Source organism: Numida meleagris, chromosome 4, assembly GCF_002078875.1.
Source record: "Numida meleagris isolate 19003 breed g44 Domestic line chromosome 4, NumMel1.0, whole genome shotgun sequence".
NCBI lineage: Eukaryota > Metazoa > Chordata > Aves > Galliformes > Numididae > Numida > Numida meleagris.
Window position 1 is genome coordinate 34383818 of NC_034412.1, and position 7787 is coordinate 34391604.

Here is a 7787-nt window from a genome sequence, read left to right on the forward strand (position 1 = left end):
AAAAAAAAAAAAAAAAAAAAAACAGTTTTATCTAAGAAAATTTTGTTCTCCATCAGCGAGGCTTAGTGCGGTCCCTCCAGAGCCGAGGAGTAAGAAGTACTGCAGGCCTTCAAAAGCAGTTGTGCTGCTAGAGTTCTGTAAGCCTCTGCTGTGCAACCAGTGCGCGTGGTTGAGCTTCAAAACACATTGTGAAAATGGGATCTTGTTTGTAGAACTGGAATCCTCTGATTTGTTAAAGACATCGCCAGACGCACCACTTGGGTAAGGTTAGATCCCGCATAGGGAACTGTGAGGCTTATTTCTACTTGGAGCGATTTAGTCCTGCCCGGCCGTTGGCGTGGCTGTGTTTTAAGCGTGTACATGTTTTGAGCTGGAGTAGTAAAGTTGGTTCAGGTCAGTAAAGAGAAACGTCTGTTGCAGTCCCATCAGATTTTGTAGACAGAAACAATTATGATTTCTTTGTCTTTTTAACTGAACAACTTCAATAAAAATACAAGAATTTCAGGTACTGTTTAAACTACAAGTTACTCGGCTTTCTCTTTCCCTGTGTCTTCCAGATATAAGCTGGTGACACATTGTCTAGCATTAAGGCTGCCCGGTGATGAGGTGTCTTTGTGAATAGAAAAGGGTTAAAGTCAGTTTTCGTCGTGCTGGAAACGTGGCTAATGAGCTACTTGTCTGCCTTATTATAGGTAATGACCCTGCTTTGTAAAGTTTTGATTATGTGGTTGGCTTGAATGTGAGGTGTCTCTTAGGATGTCCTATTTATCGATTCAAGCCCAAGGAAACATGCTTTGCCTACTCCCGCGCCAGCACCCCGCGTTGCTCTTCCTACAACCCTTCCTGGAAGCAGCTCTGCTTTTCAAAAGGCTGTAATCCTTCATGATGCCGTATCTCAGCCGCTCTTCCTTTGGCTCACTGGTGGAACCCGGGCTGCCTGATGCAGCGGCCAGATGAGTTGGCCTGGGCAGGCACCTGGAGCTAGCCTGGGGAGCAAGCCTCGCTGAGGATTTTTCAGCAGATGCTTTGGCAGCCAGCCCAAGTGCTATTGAAAGGATGCATCACTCTTCAGATAGGTAATTACTGATACCGAAACTATACGCAGAAATGTGAAATCAGTCACACTTCCGCTTACCTGGAAGTAGTAAACATAGGAGCTAAGTAGGTAAGCAGACTTGTATTTTTGTAAGTGAAGCAGAAAAAGAAACTTTTTTTAAAAAAAAAAGTGTTGCTCCTGAATCCTTGTTTCTTTGCCGTTCCTTTAAGAAAGATGCCAGTAGTGCAGAAATGAAATGTTACAGTCTTGCAAAAACAACACTGAGCTGCCCAGCACGCATTTACCTTTCCATAGTGAAAATTAATTATTATTTTTCAGAGTTTTTGTTTTGTAGAAAACATCTTACGTGATCTGTAAATTTCTTTTGCATATAAATTGGCTTGCAAACCAGCATTTCCACTTGCCTGACGAATTCTGAGTTCAGAAGGGTGTGCACTTTGCCTTTGTTTGTTGCAACACACTAACTAGAGTAACCTCTCCTAGTCACATTGCAGGTATGTGGAGGTTCCAATCCAAAAAAAATTTCCATATGAATGGCATTTCACAGCTTGATGTTCTGAATTATAGAGAGAAAGGAATCTGTGTGATCAGCTTGAATTACAAAAAAAAAAGAGCTAAACGAACAGTGACAAGATGGTTGATCACTATGCTGCTTTAATTTGCACTTCCATTAAAAATAAAGTTTCTAGCTGATGTTGTTCTCATAATCTGAACTACTTGCTGTTAGGTCTGCAGGTCGGTATTCCTGTGCTGCTGCCGTTTGTCAAAGGTGCTATCGAACTTAGAAGAAGAAAAGTGGATCTGTACATTTTCCCCAACTTTTTTTGATCCATTTGAACATTTTGAATGATTTTAGTCCATGTCATTCTTTCAAACACAGAAAATCTCTGAGCAGTCCACAGATTACTGAAGAAGACGTCAGGCAGAGATAGGGGAAGAGGCAGAATAGCAAATGCGGGAGCCGAAGGAATAGACAGGTTGACTTTGATACCCAGAAATCTGGATGCGCTATGAAGTAATGGAGAAAACCGTGTTTTGTTTTTTTATTCCTTTCTGACTAGAGAAGAGAAGACAACTAATTGTAGGAAATAAGATTGACCAATCTGTATCAAATGTAAGTGGTGAATCTTACTGGCCTTCTCCCAAATTTCTCTGCCGCTGGGTCTGGTCAGATACCATTCATCAGCTATGTTCACTTTTACTTCACAAGTCCCATCAACGGTATCCAGCCAACTTTGGTGTGGATGTAGAATTTGAATATATTTTAATTGTACTGTAGAAATATTAAATGCAATGCTAGTTGAGGTGGAAGTTTTTCACTTTCCTGGAAGCAGCAGAGGAAGCAGTTTTCAGAGTCAGGATGTTCTGGTGGAGCAAGAAGGTGCGCGTGCTTGCTGTAGCTGGTAGGCTTTGCCTCCAGTGGAGCACAGATTGAGCAGGAAAAGAGAAGTCCATGTGTTTAAGTGAAAGGTCATTGTATTTTGTGATGCCAGTGAACAAGTAAGGAATTAAGTGTATTCAGGCCTGGTTTAAAAAGTTTTTCTGATCTGTAAGCCAGCAGGTACTGTGGAAGTAATGGGCAAAAGAAGCAGGGTGCTATGCTGGCCTAGCCCTGCATGTTGTATTGTATACAGATCAGAGCTGTTTGTTGGGGTCTGGTGGTTCTATTCGGTGCTCTGGATGCCTGCAGTGGCGTATGTGTGGTCAGGATCGGTTCCCTTATGTGCTGGGAGGGCTTGACTCAGCACGGCTGCAACCTGTCCTGCAGCAGAGCATCACGAGCACCAGCCTGTCTGCTGCAAGAGGAGGAGTGCTGAGTTTCACCTTGGGTTGCTCGTTGCTGCGATAGTGCTGCTCCATGCGAGCATGTTTGTCTTTGAGCTGTTCTTCCTGTCCACAGCTTTGTCAAGTGTTCTACTAAAAGCTGTAGGAACTTCCTAATGACATAAAAAAAAAAAAAAAAAAGCCTGTTGAACAGCATCTCGTTAGTGGCTCTGCTGTGCATGTGCCAAGTCCCTCCTGCTGGGCCATCTTCCTGTTTCTTCACTCCAGAAGCTGCTCCTTGTCTCTCCACTTTCAAACTTGACAGACCTGTGCTTCTCCTTCACTTGTGCTTTAGGCAGCAGCAGTCCTTTAAAATAATGCCCTGTCTCAGCAGTTCAGCTGATTCCAAGGCTGCTGAGGTGGCAGACCTGGAATATCTTTTGAAGTGATCTTGATTTGGGATTAAAGATAAGATTAAAGACTAATTTTCAAAATTTCACTTTTATCAGTAACCAAATAAATTAACACATTTTGTATGCGATCGTCACTGCATTTGCATGACTGTGCGGTAATAGAGTGTGCTCACCTCTGAAGTTTTACCGCGTGCTATCTCATCTGAAACATGGAATTGCTAGCAGGGCTTTTCCGATATCATGGCCGCGGAAATGTCCATCGCTTTTATCCCTTTGTGAGAAGGAACGCTATGCTTGGCTTTCCCAAAAGTAGGAGGAAAAAATGTCTTGGTTGAAACATTGGAATGGAAATGAAGTACAGGCCTTCTCCATTTAGCAGCATTGCCACGTCTTTGTCAAAGATCTGTTTGCTCCCGTGATATCACACAGTCAAGGTAACAAACTTCGTAATGTTGAAGAACAACCTTTTTTATTTTAATAATCACGATGGATATTTTGCAATCACTCAGTGCTACAAGACAACATCTCATACCTCAGAGCTGAGTGTAAAGAATAGTTGGGACATATTACAAAGGTAGAAAATGTCAGTGACCTTGGCATGCGTCTCAGGCTGTGTCACGAGGTGGAGTTGAGTTGAAATATCCATGCAAGTCTGGAATGATGTTTTGTGGGGGGCCTCTTCCACCTTTTTTTTTTTTTTGCATCATAGTTAGGAATTTGAATGTATTTACTTAGCTGATCATGGAAGAATGTGTATCTGCTATCCATACCAGATCTTTTGTCAATTTCATGCAAGATTCAGAGATGAAGCCTGAGTGCTGGGGATGCTGAGAAATGGACAGAAGCCAGCTGATAGAGTTGACACAGAGCCAGATTCGTGACAAGATTTCCCAGGAAGGGGAGGTTAAAATTATAGACTTGCATAATAGCTTGTCTCGGAAGGGACCTTGAAGCCCATCCAGTTCCACCCGCCTGCCGTGGGCAGGGCTGCCCCCCACCAGCTCAGGCTGCCCAGAGCCCCATCCAACCTGGCACTGAGCATCTCCAGGGATGGGGCACCTGCAGCTCTCTGGGCAGCCTGTGCCACTGCCTCACAGCCCTCTGAGTAAAGAATTTCCTCCTAAGATCTAACCTAGAACTCCCCTCTTTTAGTATAAGGCTGTTCCCCATTGTCCTACTGCTATTGGCCCATGAAAAACGTCGATCTCCCTCCTGTTTATAAGCTCCCTTCAAGTACTGGAAGGCCGCAATGAGGCCTCCCAGGAGCCTTCTCCAGGCTGAACAAGCCCAGCTCCCTCAACCTTTCTTCAGAGGAGAGGTGCTCAAGCCCTGTGATCATCTTCTTGGCTGTCCTCTGGACCTGCTCCAGCAGCTCTGCATCCTTCTGTGCTAGAAGCCCCAGGCCTGGAAGCAAAACCATGACAGGGCCTCACAAGGGCAGAGCAGAGGGGACAGTCCCCTCTCTTGTCCTGGTGGTCCCTTCTCTTTGAGGGGGACTTCAAGGTGCAAGCAAAATAAGCAATAGAACTGATGTTGAATAATTGATTTTTTTTTCAGTGGAACTTTTGCATCTGAATTTTTAGTTTTTCTTCTAAAAGAGTTGTAACTATTTGTCTGCAGCTGTTTCCCACCACAGTTTGTCAAATGCTGCAATGCGAGGCCACTTCAAAAGCATAGGCTGATTTTTCCCGCCTCCGTACTAAGTGGAGAGGTCCACGCATTTCTTCTCCTTCTTAATTGCTAGATGCAATTTGTACCTGTTCCTCTGATGTATCCTGCCTAGGAATGCTGGCTGTGAAGTATTGTTCACCCCAAAAAGTAAGGCAGGCTCTGCAGGAGGAGGATGTCTCGGTCCCTTCAGTTAGACAGCTGCTGTAGCTATTCCTTAGACAAAGCGGTTTTGTTCATTAACACCACACAGCAGTGGAAGAAGATGTTAGTTTTCAATTCCATTTGAGAACAAAGATTTATGCAAGTTGGCCTTAGAGTTTTTCAACATTAACCTATCTGTTAGATTTGACTGTTCTTTCAGTCCTCTGGTTTATACATCTTTTGCTTGTTGTGATCTGGAATCGGTGAGGTTGGAGCGCTTGCTTGGGGCAGTTGAGACGTTTGTTATGGTCAGCGCCCAAAAAACACACTAATTCATAGTGAGCAGTTGCTCCTAATGCTTCCAGCTTTCAGAACCTTTACTCCATTTAGCTTGAATTAGTGCACCTTAGTGACTTGGCCTTGTCTAGTCTAGCTGTAGAGAGAGTAACTGTGCAGGGAAGCCGCCTTGAGCTGCACACCACCAGGGCTTACTATCCTCTAAGTTGGTACATCTGAACAGTGCTGAAGAAGCAGATAGCATCTGAGTGGCAGACGTGCATGTCATACGTTTTAAGTGCACGCCTTAGCTAGTGTTAAGGCCGCGTATGCCAAGATATTCTGCAATAAAAACCATTGGCTGTAGTTGCTGGTATTCCTATACGATGCCACGTGCACGGTCATGGTTGCTGCTGGGAAACGCTGCGCAGTCCTTGAAGGAGCGTATTGCTGGAGTTGGAAGAATTCTTCCACCTTCTGCTCAACCTCACAAACCTTCAGGGAAGAGGATTGCAGAGCGGAATCCCTGAATTGTTCTGGCAGAGGCTGACACTTCTCCATCATATTTCCTGCTGGGGACTTCCAGGTGCAAGCAAAACATTTACCTGTGTACGTATGTCCGTCAGTTATCCAAGCTGGTAACTCTTGCTTGTGATGGCAAATAGTCTGCAGTATACTGCTGTTTATTGATCAGACTTGCAGGCTACATGACCTGCTGAGGAAGAGAGGTACAGTGGAGTACAAAGGACTAGTGATGAAAAGTTAAGGTTGCATCTCCACTAGTTGGGGTTCCAGTTTTTGTTCTCATTCAGTGAAGAAAATTGCATTTTTGGTGTTGTCTGAATTAAGATTAATTGAGGCCCTGAAGCGTGTTCAGAGGAGGGTGACAAAGCCGGTGAGGGATCTGGAGCACAGGCCTTACAAGGAGCAGCTGAGGGAGCTGGGATTGTTCAGTCTGGAGGCTCAGAGGCAACCTCATTGCTCTCTGTAACTACCTGAAGGGAGGTTGTAGTGAGCTGGGGGTCAGCCTCTTCTCTCTTGTAACTAGTGGCAGGACGAGGGGGAATGGCCTCAAGTTGCGCCAGCGGAGATTCAGGCTGGGCATTGGAAAATACTACTTTTCTGAAAGAGTGGTCGGGTGCTGGAATGGGCTGCCCAGGGAGGTGGTTGACTCACCATCCCTGGAGGTGTTCAAGAAAAGTTTAGATGTTGTGTTGAGAGACATGGTTTAGTGGGGTTATTGGTGGTAGGTGGATGGTTGGACTGGATGATCTTGTAGGTCTTTTCCAACCTAGCTAATTCTGTGATTCTGTGATTCTAAGATGCGAGCTTTGCCAGAGTTACCATCAGTGAAGTGATTTCTGCTTGTTCTCGAGGGGCGTTTGTTTTCAGCACTTGAGTTTGTGTTAGTTCTAGCTCCGTTAATCTGCAGATAATGGAGTTAAAAATGTGACTTCCTTGTGACCCAAGAACACGTCATCTTAGAAGAAAGTTAAGTACTTTGTGCTCTTTTTTGCAGAATTCATTTCTTTATTTGAAATTGCATGCTATTGTTTCAATTTGAGAACCTATTTCTGTAAATTACAAGTTTAACACTGCAAAATGTCTAAAATGTATTAGTTTATGCTAATAAAAAGTCTATGCGTATAAAAAGCACGTAGTGCAATGCCAAATGAAGTTTGGATAGAAGTCACAGCTGTGCTCTTGTTGGCAGCCCTTGAGCATGCAGCTAGGTCTAGCAGCATGGCTTGTCAGTTTTGCCTTGTATTCAGCCTTGTGCGTCACCGGAGGAGTTGCTAGTTAAATCTTTTCACTCTGCTTTATGGCAGCCATCAAGGAAGAAATGCAGAGGAATTCATTCATGTAAGGCTAATTCTGCTTAGATGTCTGGATCCAGTTTCGGTGTCTCAAACTCTAGGAAGTGAGCTCTCCTTCCACCTTAGGCTTGGATTCTAGAGAATACAGTCTAGCTCTGTTTCCTCCTGCCGGTCTGTCTAGTGATTGCTGTTTGCTCAACTCCAGTCAATAGGTACTTGCTGGGAGGAGAGGTATGAGCGCAAGTTCTGCCTTACTTGCTGCCATCTGAAGTGACTTCTTTAAAGGAGTCATGCTGTTGTCTGCGTCACCTTGTTGGTTCTTAGTAGAATTGAATTAAAGCAGGTGTCGTTTCCTTACTCTAATGTAATAAGGGGAACGAATTAGGGTATAAAAAGAATCTTGGTATGCTGTGCTTCTGGCCAGAGCTTGTATAGAAAAGCTTGTTAGATACTTTTAAACATCTGGGAACTTAGGAAAGGAAAAACTCAGAAGGGCAGCAAACGTTTAGTAGAGAATCGGTGCTGATGGTCAGTTGCTTTTCCTTTAAAGCATTAGACTTCACCTTCTGAGAAGTTGAGCTTTGATGTCTTTTCCTAGCATGTTGTCACAAGCTGTAGCAGGGCACTTCTCTGGCAAGCATCAGAAGC